Consider the following 15470-nt stretch of genomic DNA (forward strand, 5'->3'; position numbering starts at 1 on the left):
CCTTTGTGAAGGACTGATGAGGGGCCCTGGGGGTGACGGGGCGTGAGTGTGATGACAGGGGAAGGTCCGAGAGCCGAGCCCCTTGACCACAAAGGTGGCAGTTCTGGTCACTCCCAGCCACAAGGGCCCTGCAGAGACTAGATGCCATGTTCTTCCTCTTGCTGCCCTTTCTGGAGAATATGAATTAGATGCATTTTAATAAGGCATTGTGATGACGATAGAATTTCTTCTAGGATAATAATTCCTTGGCTGTGCATAAAAATCACCTGGGTAGCTTGAAAAACACTGATATCCATGTTTATCCCCAGAGTTTCTCATTTTGTTGATCCAAGGAATGTTAGGGGGAGTGAAGGTGAAGAGTTTCCACTCTAGAAAGTCTCTTTTTAGGGTCTATACACATGTTGCTGAGCAAGAGTTTGGGCAACTAAAATTCTTAATTATGCATATATTCATTAATATGTAAGACATAGATACCAGCGCAATTTTAACATCTAAAAATATAACACTTTCCCCACTATTTTGGATTCTTTTGGTGACGTGGATTTCCAAGAAGAGAATTAGCTGATTGAAAAGCTGTTAATACATATTGATAAATTTTCCTCCAAAAAGCATGTACTAATTTATTATCCTTTATTTAGTTGTTTATTTATAGAAATATGTGTGCCCAATTTTTAAACCACCAGGTCTTTGAGTCAAGGAATGAGCTTCCTTATACTGAGCTTCCTGTGACTGGAGGATTCAAGTGTAACTAAAGGACACTCGGCGGAGTGTGGATTGGTGTGCAGGGATGGGTTGGCATGGGTAGTGCAGGACCTGCACAGAGCACCTCTGCCGTTTCCCAGCTCGGATCCCAGTTATGTCCTACTGCAGGGGGAGCCTGCATCCCCAAGGCTGCTTTCTGGCAATTGGCAGATAGGTCTGGTGGGAAGGCAGGTTTACAGAGTAAAGTGCTCAGAAGTAGCTGGCAAGGGACCACTGATGCTTTCGGAAATAGTGCTGGAATCAACGTATATGACAATGACAATCACCTGGACGATGAGGTGACAAAACGGAAAAAAGGAACGACCTTCCGAGGTCTTCTCTTGACTTACAGTATCTTTCATAGAGAAGGTTCCTCCTATATTTCCAATGGTTTGGCCCTTGGCTGTGAATGCAGTACCTTTGGCTGCTGATGGAGCAGAGAAATAACTTGGAATAATTCTGAAATACCTTGATAATCTCTCCAAGGCAGACAATCCAGGATAGTGGAGCAGAGTGTAGGAAGTCACAGACTCAGTTGACCAAGACTCCTCAAGATGACAATCTCTGAGCCCCAGTAAAATCATGGTCATAATGTTCTCTGTGATGTACATGAAGCATGGGGCTTGGCACAAAGGTTAATTTAGTAAGAAACGCCTATGATTGCTTTACTAACAGAACATACTTATACCCTTCAATTTATTCAGAGGTCATTAAATAGTGAGACTAAGGACAATCATGATCATTATAACAGTAATAAGAATAGACACCTCTTGGGGACCTACTACATGCTAGATATTGGATAATTTACCTGGCACTTTATAATCTTCTAGGCCGTCTTATGTTCATCAAAATAAAAGAGGAATTAAGCAAATCTTATGAAGTAGACAGAGAATATGTTATAAATGACAAATCAAGAGGTTCTAACGATTTGCCAAAGGGCAAAGAAATTTTTTTTTTTCTTTTGGTAACTGAATTGAATCCTACTCTGTTCTCAGTAGGTCCTGTGACTTAAAGTTGTATCAATTGCTGTTAGGGATAATATTAAGATGCGCTTCTGAATTTTTAAGCAATATGGCTAATCTCTTCCTAATTTAATTCCATCTTTCCCATTTTTAGAGTAAGATCTGATGCAGAGGAATCACTGGAGCTCTCTGGTGCTTGCCTCTTCCCCTGGTGCTCCAGGAAGTTTGTTATTGACTCCAGACTCGAGCAAATCCCCAGAGCCCGGCATTTCACATGTCTGTGGTAGAGAGAGACAGAGAGCCTGTTTTCCAGGCCAGGGTCTGTTTACACTTCCTTGATCAGGGATGATGATCTGTTTACAGGAGACATTCTATCTTCATTAAACTCACTTCTGGATGATCAATAAAGGGACTAAGATGACGGGCACACGGTGTTTGAAGTTAACATACTCTGTCCTGTTTGAGAGGGACCAAGGCTCAGCCAAGACTTTCTCGAACTGACACTGAGGACCAGGGCATCCCATGTGCTACTTGAATTAAGAAAGGATGACCCTTTCCCAGAGGAACATAAATAAAGTCTAATCAAATAATTTTGCCAATTATCCTTCTCTGGTTTCTATAACTCAGCATGGGACAGGAAAAGCCTGGCATTTTTTATATTCTATATTTTAGCCTGCCTTTCATCCCATTAAAAAGTCCTAATTTAAGGTGTCTAATAAACAGATCAGTAGCATTTATGTAATTAGCTTAGGTGTTTATAAGAGAGACATTCACTAGCGATCTTCACTAGTTGATATACCTTATAAACTAAAAAGTTTATGTTTCGGTTTGAGAATAAATGAGAATAAAATAATTGACATTTATCCTTCCTTCAGAAGAAGTGTGATATGTTTAATTGGCTATGTATAACACTCATTGAATCCTCTCATTTAAGGAGCTACTTTATCATGTAATTCCTTTGTCATGAATCGATGCTTCTCATTAATCACTACTTTGTCTCACCCCAGTTTCCTTCTCCAAGCTAAAGTACAGTTCTTCCTTCTAATTTGCCTTGGAGCTTTTTGTTGTCTGCCTTATTAGCTAAAAGTGGATCTCTAGTGGTATGTCGTTGTGGTTTTACTTTGCATTGCTCTAATAACTATTTATGCTGAGTGGGATTATCAACAATTTGTATGTCTTCTTTGGCAAAATCTCTATCTGTATATTTTCCCCATTTAAAATTATATTATTTGTCTTATTAAATTCTTGATGCATACCTTTTGTTGAACGTATATTTTACAAATATCTTCTCCCAGTATGTTGCTCTTTAAGCTTTTCTTAATGTGTATTTTGATGTGCAAAAGTTTTAAATTTTGATGAGCTAAATTTATCCCTTTTTCTTTTATAGGCCATGCTTTTGATGTCATATCGGGAAATCCCTGTTGAACCCAATGTTTCAAAGGTCTTCTGTTTTCTTCTAAAAGTGTTTTACTGTTTTAGCTCTGACCTTTGAACCTATGGTCCAGTTAGGACCATACATTTTTGTGCATGGCTTGAGGCAAAGGTTTAAATTCATCTTGCAGCAAATGGATATTCAATTGCTCTAGCAATGTTTGTTGATCAGACTACCTTTTCCCCAAGAATTGGCTTGGCATCTTGGTCAAAAATCAGCTACTGAAAACGTAATACCTTTTTCCTCAACCCTCAAGTCTCCTCCATTGGCCTGCAAGTCTGCCTTGGGCCTGGGCCACACCATCTTGATTACTGCAGCTTTATAGGTTTTGGGATTGAAAAGCAAAAGTCTCCCTCCTCTGGTCTTTTTTCAAACTTATTTGTAACATGTTTTGGAATTCTATATGCATTTTAGTTTCTGCAAAAATGTCTATGGACTTTTGATAGGAATCACATTGAAGCTACAGGTCAATTTGGGCAGATTGTTGTTATAAGTATATGTGTACTCCAGAAGCCTTTATGTTGGAAACTAAATCCCCAAATTCATATGTTGATGGTATCTGGAGGTGGGACCATTGGGAGTTATAATTAAAAGTAAATAAAATCAGGAGAGTGGGGCTCATGATGGGATTAGTGGCTTTGTAAGAGGAGAGAGGGTGATCTAAGCTAGCACATTTCCTCTCTCACACAACATGATGCCTTCTGCCATGTTATGATACAACCAGAAGGTCCCTACCAGTGACAGCACACCCCCCACCAAGAAGGCCTTCCCAGCCTCCAAAACTATAAGAAATAAATTTATTTTCTTTATAAATTACCCAATCTGTGGTATTCTGTGATAACAGAAAACAGGTTTAGACAATGGTCAACAATGTTCATTCTCCCAATCCAGGAACATGAAATATCTCTCCATTAACTCAAATGTCCAATTTCACTCAGTTAAAAAAAAATTAAATTTTTATTGTACTTCTCTCCCACTCCTTTTGTGAAACTTATTCTTTTTTTAAATGTCATTGTGAATGGAATTTCCTGCATGTCTTGAAAAATCCTGATGGCTCTGGCATTCTTGTCAATTATTTTATTTATTTATGTATGTATTTATTTATTTTTGTAGCTACCAAACAGGATCTTTTCCTTATTTGAGTTTCATATTTGTCCCCAGCTCTTATCCTTCTCTCCACATCTCAAATAACAGAAGTAAGCTTTGACCAGAGCAGAACCAAGGTGGTGTCTTCCTCTTTCTGCTCCAGCCTCTTCTGTCTTTCCATTTATAAGGCAGAAGCAGAAAGAACAACAAGATTCTGCTGTATGTGATCCCTTGATTTTATTGGAAATAGTATTGGTGTTTGTCCTCTCTTCCTCTGGCTTGAAACGCACTCATGAGCAGAGGGCCAACAAGTCAGTGGCAGAGGGAGATTGGTATAGACCAAAGCCCTGACTGGGCCTCACTTTCTAGAGAGGCCAGCTCTTCACACACTGCAAAGTCACTGTTCCATTCATTTTACTAATTGACACGAGCTTCTCTCCCTTGTTCAGTTCAGTATCTTGTTTTTACCAATAGGGCTTGTGATGCTCTGATGATTCCTCCCTTCTAGTGAGCTTTGGAGAAGAAAGCACTAATCAGAACCAGGATACCAGCCAGGACACTTGACTGAGCGCTCAGGCAGGTTACTACCCCTCTCTGGGCTTTTGCCTTGTGCAGAATGATGAGGTTTCGCTACTTTAATTTGGAGGGTGCTCTTAGGCCTGATGTTTTTGGGCCCAACTGCCTGGTAGATGAAAGGAGGGATGCACTAAGAATGGGGAGGGTCTTGTTTGTGACAGGAAGTGGAGAGAAGACATTTGAAGTGGGTGATGGGCGATAATAACCTGGAGACAAAAGGACAGAGATTCCCTTGGCCTTGAACTCAGTCTGAAAGCCCTGTTGAAGCAGTTCTCTGGGCTCTTTCCTCTTTATGCACAAAATGTTGGTTTCAAAAGTTTTTGTTTCTTATTTTTTTAAGGTTGTTTGTGAGAGACAGATGACGTGATGACCTAGTGCTGAATGAGCATCCCAAGGGAGCCCTCAACCCTACCTAGGTCTAGCACCAGGTCTAGTAGCTGCAGTCAGAAAGGCTCTGGGACCAATGCCAGCAAAGACAGCCACAGCCATGGTCAAGGTGGTGGACTTTATTTTGGACATCACTGAAGTTTAGACCAAGATCTGTTAAAATAATGAGGGCTTGATCCACTTGTTGGCAGCCAGGAAGTTGCCCCTATGCCCAATGACTACCAGGCAAGAACATCACCAACCTGGGCTCTGTGCCTGCTGGCCCCCAAGTGCCACACTCAGAGAAGGGCAACTTGAGCATTGAAATAAAATCAAAGGCAGAAACAAAGATGCTCAGCTCTTATTGCAGGGACATGGACAATGCAGAGGGGATCAGCAGCAAAGATGTAAAGATGAAACAAAGATGTTTGTTCAACTCTGGGAACTGGAAACCATCCCCAGTTTAAAGAAATAAGACTAAGAGCACATGGGTGGTAAGACATGGAGCCTGGCTTTCAGTCTTTGTGTCACCAAATGAGTCCTTTGCTGCAATGTATAACCAAATGTGGGCATGGGACATGGGACAAGTCGGTTTCTGCTGAGCCAGTTCCCAGAAGTTTAAGCTCCTTCAAAGTAGAACTAAAATATCACTCTTTTCTTTGTAGGAAGAGTCAGAAGGTAGCCTCGTGACAGGACAGAAGCAGTGGGAATAAAGGACTCCCTGCTGAGAGATCTGGATTCCAGTTCTGTCTCTACTAGCAACCAGGTGACCTTGAACAAGACATTTCCACTTCCTGGGCCCCAGTCTCCTTATTTACAAATTAGTGATATCAAACTGTGCCTCAGTAATAACGTGTTTAAAAGACAACACCTGGAGAGGGCATGTGATGAATCAAAGTGGCTCTATGACACACAGGACCTCTTTTTTCCTGATCCCAGCTCCACCAACATTTCTTGGTGTATGCAAGAAAACTGTCTCTCTACCTTTGTCTCCATATCTTTCCTTTGGGGGTCATTTAATTGTGAGAACTCACGACACTTGGCCTTGTCCTGGTTTTCTGGCAAGGCCCAGTTCATTTTGCCCATTTACTCCGTGAAACATGGACACTCTTCAAAGAAGAGCTTGGACAAGTTCCCCCACTGGATCTGTCAGGGCACAGAGAAGGGAGTTCCAGAGCCACAATAGCTTTACTGGCTAGGCCAGGGGTGCTGCCTCGGGCCTAACCAAGGGTGCCTTTATATACAGTCCTGGGCTGGTGAAGTTGTTCCTACCAGTCGCATGTGGGCTGGGATTCATGGGATGACTGATCACTAGTGTGATGCGATGCGTTGCCCACCAGATGCCGCAGACTCTTCTTGCAGATCAGAGAAGGAAACCAGACGCATGAGGTTGGGGAAATGAAGTGGGGCAGGGAGCTGTCCTTTAAAGAGTACTGGAAGTAAAAATAGCAGATCTCCAAAAAGGCTGCCAATGTGGGTCACACATAAGATAGCAAATACCTGCACCAGAAAGAATAGCAATGGGCAGAACACAGGTTTTGGAGGAAGGCAGAGCTACCCTGGACCCGGCTCTCCCGCAGGAGCTTCGGCACTTTACGGAAGACTCTCAGCCTGGCGGCCTTTCGGCTTCCCTGTCTATGGGACAGGGTGACTGGGAGGCAGAGTTCAGTTTTGGTGAGAGGAACTGCAGGACATGTCAATCTATATGGCCTGGCAAGAAGCTCATCAGCCAACTGACTTCCTTTCCTTTGAGTTGAAAAGTAGGTTGCCCACAATTTCCATGGGAAAAGAGGACTTGGGGACTTCTTCTAGCCTAACAAAGTCAATACCTCTCAGTGCCCTTGATCAGTAGAATTAATTAATTTAAAAAGTGGTACATTTTCTCAAAGGCCAAAGAACCTTCTGAAAAGAAAGAGACTAGGATTCTTACCCCCCTTTTGAGATTCACTGCTACAGGATCCTCTCAGGGGCAATGAGATGTCCCAATTGCAGTCCACCCTCAGGAGGGAGGAGGGATCTCAGTGTCCCAGGCTCAATGCCAGGTGCAACATGAGGGAAAGATGGCAGCTTGCAGCATGTGTGCTGAGGATGAAGGGAGCCCTCCAGATCAGCCCCAGTGGCCCAGTCATGGTGTCTAAGGTGACAGCAGAAACCATGAGAACAGTGACTGTGGCAGGACGGGGTCCAGGCAGGACCCAGGCCTGCAAGGGCTCCAGGGAAGCAATTAACTTGGCATTCTGGTTAGGCCTGTTTCCCAGGAAGTGCACCCTGGTACCCACCACACTCCAGTGCTCTCTTCATCTGACACCGAGAGGCAGGACTGGTCCTTTCCGCCTGAGCAAGACTTAAAGGTTCTTGAGAGGTTACTGGCCAACTGGGGGTGGGGTTGGCCTTGAAGGAGAGAAAAAGAACCTGTTAAGTTAGGTAAGTGGGACACACATGATTAACTGAAAAGATTGGGTGCCTTTATATACAGTCCTGGGCTGGTGAAGTCGTTCCTACCAGTCGCATGTGGGCTGGGATTCATGGGATGACCTGTCCATGTGCCATGTGGGCCTGGCAGAGAACCCAGGCCAGTGTTATCACCTCAGTGGTGTGTCTGGAAAATGGCCTCATTGTCAGCATCGTACGGGGATGGGAGTGGGGTATGTAAGGCAGAGAATGAGGTCTCAGTGTTGGGAACGAGGATGTCATTCCGAGAAAGAACAAATTGGTGGGGGTGTCGCATCCGTGCAGAAGTCAGTGGTGAAAGAAGCACCCCCCCTTGTTTACCTGAGGTGGTGGGGATTATTCCCAGCCCATGGGAGTCACAGAAGCCTGTACCAATGAAGGGGCCTGGGCTACAGGACATGCTCGGTGCATCTCAACAAACCTGCCCTTGGAGGGGTAGGAGGCCAGTTTGCAGTGCTTCATGGGGTTCGTGTCAGGATACCTTCAAGAATAAGGCAAACGGGAAGCCTAAGACGCCGGGAACCGATGGACAGCTGGCCTCTGGGAAACAGGAGGGTTGGAGGGCGGCTGTGGGGCAAGACCATCACAGGTGCCACAGGGGACTCAGCTTCTGCTGCTCTCTGCGTGGCCCTCCCTGGCCCCGTACTTCCTTACCCACCACCGAGGCTGACCCACATTGAGAGGCAGCCTTCACACCTGCGCTAGGTCCTCTCTTTTCCAGGCCACACCCTCCGGCTTTCTTCTTCCTGAGGTGGAGAATCCCCAGGGCAGCACCCTCCCTCCACTGGGGCTAAGCTGACCTTGTGCTTCCAGACCATTCCAGAATCCCCTCGAGGGGCCCTGGGCTGGAAGGGGGGCCTGGCACGGTGGCAGCAGGCCACGAGAGATCTGGATTCTCTTGGCACCCCTGGGAATGCAGCTCTGAGAAAACACCTTCCTTTCTCTGCGCCTTCATCTTCTAGCTGTAAAACGGAGATAATGACACGGGCTGTGGGCCGCAAAGCCAGGTCTAAAGGACGCTGCCCTGCCTGGAGGGTTCTGGAGCGCTGCCTTTGTGGGAAGGATGGTTGGGAGAGTTTATGGAGCTGGCCCTTTTCTCCCAGGTCCTTTCTTCTTGACCTTCTTGGTGACTCACATCATCTGATCCACCTGCTTGGAGGGATTTTGACTTAGAAACCTCCCCATGGTGGGAGGTGCTCTCCTGCGGCCAGGACAAAGGCAGGCCTGGGGTGATCCCTCAGGTCGAGTGACCCAGTGGAGTCTCAGGGAGGTCACCTGACTTGGCCAAGAGCAGGAACTAGCTAGCAAAGGGGAGGAAGGAAGACCCTAATCAGCATCCCACTGCCACAGACACCAGGAGAAACTGTCCCCACCCACACAGATCCTAGACTCACCTGTTCCTGTTTCTGATTCTGGTTCTGTCCTGGACCTGTTTTGCCCCTGGGAACAAGTCACTTAACCCCTCGGAGCCTCAGTTTCCCTCCTCGTCTGCCAACGACTGTCAGGTTGATTGACTTTGATTAGAGATTACAGTGGCATCACCTGCGAGGAGCGCTGGGTGTGAACGTGATTATCACCTCCACGCTCACCTGGGAACCCAAACCCAAGGCCAGGGCTGGAGCGGCGATTTGCCCCAGGCCATACAGTGGCCCGGAATCCCCGCTTTCGAGGCGCCACCGGGCCGCCCCTAGATGGTGCTAGTGCACCGGGCAGCGCCCGCGCCCCGCCTGGCAGAGCCTGCTTAGAGGCTGCCGCAGACGCCGCTGCGGCGGGCCGGGACAAAGGAAGCTGCGGCGGAGGCGCGGCGATCTGGCGGTCCGCGGGGACCCCTGCAATGCGGGGATCTGGCTTCTGTATAGAGGGAGCAGCGGGGCTCTGCGGGAGGGGCAGGCAGGGGGCCAGGTCAGTCTGCGCTGTGCCCTGCCACCCGCCCTGCAGGGCGCCGCGGAGCCGGGCTTGAGCCTACCTTTGCGCTAGTTCTTGGCAGGAGTGGTGTCTTGGAAAGCCGGGTTCCTCTAACTTTTACCATTTCGGTGATCATTGACCCACAGATTTGGGGCTTCAAGGGACAGCACTAGTGGCTGGACGAAGAAGCCTTGGCCGCCGGCTGTGGAGTCTCCTCATTGCCATCAATCTTCCCGTCTGTAAAATGGGGACGAACAGGTCGGCCTGGCCTCCTTTGGAGCTCACCTTTCTGGGCCTGAGCTCCAACATCGAAGGCTCTGCACCTTCCCTGAGGAGTGAGACACTGCCCTTGCCCGGAAGGAGGCTCAGGGCACGTGCCACACAGGGGCACGAGCTTCAAAGGCAGCACCCAGATAGAGTGGATGGTGAGAGGAACTCGAGAGGGTGAATAAAGCTAGTGTGGGTGCCCTGGAAAGCCCTGGAGGCTGTGAGCCCTGGGATGACCTCCAAATGAACATGGTGCCCTGCCACAACTTACTTTTTTAAATTTTTTTCTTGCTTTGAGTTTATAGGGTCCATATTTCCAGCTCCCTGCCCTACTGCTTCTCTCAGGTGGAAAACTGTTCAGTGCTGGTCTGATGGATCCCACCCCTGGCTTCAAATATCTGGCCTGGGCCAGATAAATCGCCTCCCCTCCTGGAGCCTCTGCTCCCTTTGTAAAAATGGGGGTCAAACAAGACTGTGCTGCAGATTTGTGGGAATCCGTGTTGCAGCCTCATGTTGAGCAGCCAGGCTAAATGATGCAGAGCCAGGGGACTCAGGAACTAGCTCCTGATCAACCTGTTGGACTACCTGTTGAAGAACCTTGGGGGAAGCTTCTTGGCAGATGCATGTACCCTGCCCTCCAGGCATATAAAAAGGGACAGGAGGCAGCCAGGTGGCCAGTGTCCTCTGCCCTCCACAGTCTTTTTTTTTACTGACCACTTTTTTCTACTCCATAAGGGGATATACAGTACTATAGCAGCCACGGGCCTGCACTCTGGGGCCAGCCTGCCTGGTTCAAATCCCAGCTCCACCTTGTTCTAGATGTGAAACTTTGGGCAAATTACGTGTGTTTGGGTTTTCTACCTGTAAAATAGAAATGATAATGATAAAAATATAGCATCAAATTTAATTAGAGTTAGCTATGTGGTGGTGACAAATAAACTCAAATACACATTAGCTCAACAACATAAATGAAGTATATTTCTCATTTAACAAAATAGCCCACTGTACTTTCAAATGAGCCGGGGATTCTACTCTAGCCATTTGGAGAACTCACGCTGATAGTGTTTCTATCAACTGTAACAATTGATTGCCAAAGATGCCCAGGAAAGAACTGGAGGGAACCCGGAAGGGCACATGTGTCTTCCATTCCATTCCACTGGCCATGTGCACTCTCCAGTCCTGGGGAGTGGAGTCTCACCTATGTGCCCAGAAACCAGCTGCCTCTGTCACAAGGACCTATGCTGTAGGGTTATTTTGAGCGTGAGATTACATTCATGTATAGTAAAATACTTAATTTTACTATATATAACTTTACTATACATAACACTTAATACCGCCTGGCATGCGGTAGACTGCATTCATATTAGCTCTTTAGTATCTAATGTTATTTTTTTTTTCCTTAAAGGTAAGTTGAAGATGTAAACTGGGAATCCCACCTAGAATCTCCAGCCAGTGTTGAACTGGATTGTTTAGGGACACCACCCCTTGTCAAAGCCCGGTAAATTCAGGCACATCACGTTTTTGATTTCTGTGCAAACTTGCCAGAAGGCCACTCCTCTCAGAGTTCTAACATTCTTCATCTTATATGCTCCTGGGACTACATGGTGTGCGTATGTACACACCATCTTCCTTCCCTGTGTACCAGGTCTCCTCTGCTCCTCCCTCACAGCAGAATTGACAGGTGTTGGATTGGAGAGGCCCATAAACAAGGCCAGCTAAACTTTGTTTCAATCTGATAACTGGATTTGACCAATATTGGTTATTAGAAGTTATGTTATATATTTGCCCCTCAGTTTACTTATCTGTAACATGGAGTCAGAAAATAATAATGGCAGCAGAAAGCTATTTAAGAGTGAAAGTTAACATACCTGAAGCCCATAGCACTGAGTAAGACCTAGAGCATGTGCTCAATAAATAGCAGTTACTTTTGATAAATCAGTCTTGTGTTGACTTGCTGTTGAGTGCATTTATAGAATGCTTAATGTGTATCACACAGAGGTGAAATAAATTGGTACAAGTGGGCTGCTGGGAGCTCAGTCTTTAAAAATGTCTACCTGCTTGTTCTGGCACCGAACCTCACTCCTAGGACACCCAAGCTTTCAAGGGAGAGGGTGAGAGCTTGGCTCAGAAAGCCTTTCTCCCTCCTCTCCTGTCTCTGCCCCGGGCTCCAGCGCATGCTGTGCATTTCCACCCTGCTAGGAATCCTCGGTGTTGAAGACCACTGTCAGGAATTTTTATTTGGAAATAAGGAATGGATGATGGTGCTAAGAAGTAAATAAAAAGCGTTGGAGATAAAAATGATAAAGTACTTTAATATAATCTAATAATATTATGAAATTTTTACACAGTCTTTAAATCATTTGACTACAGTATTTACTATGGGCCCAATGCTGTCCACCCTCGGTGTCATAAACAATGACAGTATATCTAGGCCTCCATTGTCCTGTCAGGCAGATGATGACTCCAAGAACCAGTGTGTGCCGGTAAATATTTACCAACAGCTCATGGGGAATATATATATATATATATATATATACATACACACACATATCTATCTATATATATACACATATATATGCATACATATGTGTTTATGTGTATAAGTTTCATGTAGATAGGTTAGCATATGATTTGAATATGAAAATATGAATTTTACTAATGTAAAATATACGTCGTAAATAATTTATAAGTAATAAAAATATAACTTTTTATTATAAATTCCATATAGCCAATTCAGTCCCACAGAACACATTTATTGATTTTTGGTAACTCTTGTACCTGTTGCCCAGCCCTGAGAGCATTGATATGCAATGCATGTGGTTTAGACAGGAATGTTGGTTGATTTACACTTTAGTTCATGAGTAAGTTGGGCGTGAAACTGTGAGGATGTGTGTTGGAGTCTCGTTTGTCCGTCAATGCCATGAGCAGCTCCTTTGTTGATTCAGATGATTGCTCTGAAATACTAAAATAATATTTTCTCACATTTCAGGTGGTATTCACAAGTTAATCCCTATAGATGCAGGACACTTTTAAGTGTAATTTGCATTTAGTGACATTTTATCTATCACTCTCTTCTGTCTAGACAATTTAAAAAAAAATCAATAAATCAAGTCTTGGTTTGTAATGATTACATGTTTGCAAGGTGTAAATGCTTCCAACCATGACCAATTTAAAGCTACCAGGACAACTTGACTGAACATGGAGTTGGAAAAATATATGGGCTCCATTATATAGTGTAAGTAAACCTCAATACTGTAGAAAATAAATTAGAAACTGTAATAAAATAATTAGGGAGTGATGATCTTGAGTATTTATTACTGTTATTTTCACTATTACTTAACTGTAAATTGTATAATTTAATTTTTGATAATGGCTGTGTTTAACAACCAACTGAAAAAATTTCTAAAAATTTAACAATCAGCTTTATAGTCGTCCACTGCCAAGAGTCTAACGTATTTTCACTGGAAACTAAAGAAAAATATGTATTATTTCTTGATATCATTCTATTGTTGAGCAAAGTAGAAGGAGAAGAGACAGAAATCAGGTAGGAGGAACAGGAATTTATGGAGAGGTTCAGTTTCAACTGAACAGGGCTCATTTGTGCCAACCGAAACTATCAGCGTAGGCACCAAACCCTTTGAAAATCTTGTCTCCACACAAGTCGGTTCTGTGCCCTGACTTTGCTTTTGCCCGGACGTGTATGGCAGTTCAGCCTCTGGCTCTGGCTGGCATTCTGCTATCCCGTTCTCCAGCATGGAGCGCTGGCCGAGAGAACTGGAGTCAGCTGGGAGAGGCAGGCGCTTCTCCACAACCAGTTCTTCTCCCACACCCTGCTCACCCATCCTCTCTCCCCAGACTGACAGCAGAGGGCCAGGCTCCATCCTTAATGCACAGCGCTGTGATTTGAATGTCTGCATTTCCTGGTAAATTCATGCTGTCGCTTAACCCAGCGCAACAGAGCTGGGTCCTCTAGGAGGTGACCGGAGCAGGAGGACTCCACTCTCGTGAATGGTAGTAATGCCTTATAAAAGGTCCAGAGGAAGCCAGCTTAGGCCTCTCTTGCCCTTCTGTTCCTTCTAGCCTGTGAGGACATCTATGCGGTGCCATCTCTGAAGAGGGAGCCTTGTCCAGGCACGAGAACCTTGATCTAGAATTTCTCAACCTGTGGAACTAGAAGAAATAAATGTCTGTGGTTTGTAAATTCTGTTGTTTATAAATTGAATATTTTATTATACCAGCAAAAACAAACTAAAACATGTCCTGTCATGTACGATGGTGCCTCTTTCTGTTCAGTTAATGGAGCATTGGGTTTCTCAAACTCCAGGTAAATGTGAACAATGTCTTGGGACTCCCAAGAAGAAGGCCTGGTCTAGTCTTACCTGGCTCACCACTGAGATTCCCCACAGAAATCCTTCTAGGACTCCAGCCTTTTGATATTTGATGTATTTTACACTTCAGACATCAATGAGAAAGCAATGGAAGAAACATCTAACAGGGAAGAGATAAAAGACCCCCCAAAACAGTTGAATCTTCTATGTATTTCTCACTCTTAATCAGCCCACCAGAACTCAGCTCCCCTATTTGACCACCAGATGAGGAATAAAAAGGGCTGTGGGTAGTACTTGGGTCAATACTGCTGGCAGATGAGAAAACCCAGACCTGGTGAGGGAGGATCAGTTGCCTGAAGTCATGCACCAAGATAGGTGTAGAGCCAGAATTAGCCCCCCAAATTGTGGAGGCATAGTCAGAACACTCTACAAATGGCCCCATATCTTCTCACAGAATTGCTAGCAAGAAATCCTTCAGAGTCAATTGCTTCAACATCCTTGGATTTTTCTTCTCATCCTTTTTTCTTCCATTTCTGGAAGTTCTGGGGGACCGTTGTTACAGCCTTCCATCATGCCTATCTTCCACCTTACCTCGTTAGACTCTGACCCCTTCCATGATAGAAACTGTGCCCTCGGCATCTCCAATGCAGTACAGCTACAATGCAGTACAGCTACACAGACTTGGAGTGCCCAATCCTGGAATTTTAACGCAGCTCAGCCTGAGTGGCTTCAGCAAGCTGTTTACCCTCTGTCTAGGAGCTCCAGTTTCTATAACCATAGAGTAGAAGTGGCAATATCTACTTACAGGGAACTTCTGAACATTAAATGCAATAACTTCTGTAGACTTCTTAATACTATGTCTGGCTCCTGGGAACCACAAAACAAATGCAGCTTATCATTATGCTCAGATCCTGATGCCTCCAGTGGATGTGGAGGTGCCCAGCAGGAACAGCTCAGGAAAGGGAATAGAATAAATGAAGTTATTAAGCAATGAAAACGTGTCACTACACCCCTGTCATGTGTTCCTTCAAAGCACCCCTGTGCCTTTTCCTCTCACATCATTCCTCCTGTGACCACTTTCTTGAGTCCCCCTCCCCCAATTTTTCACCTGAACTACTACAATCAACACATGTCTACTTTCTGCCTTTGGCCTATCCCTGTTCTAATCTATCTTAGATACACACTAATTACTTTTCCTAAAGCATAACTCAAGGTCACCATCTGAGTCTTGCACATCAGCTCTATGATTCCCAAAGGTGTTCAGTAAACACTTGATTAATTAAATATACAAAACACATATGGTTTTGTAGATGGAACAAACAACTATATTTTTATTCTCTTCTTTGTCTTCTGGCT

The sequence above is a fragment of the Marmota marmota genome, unplaced genomic scaffold, assembly GCF_001458135.2.
Source record: "Marmota marmota marmota unplaced genomic scaffold, marMar, whole genome shotgun sequence".
Lineage (NCBI taxonomy): Eukaryota > Metazoa > Chordata > Mammalia > Rodentia > Sciuridae > Marmota > Marmota marmota.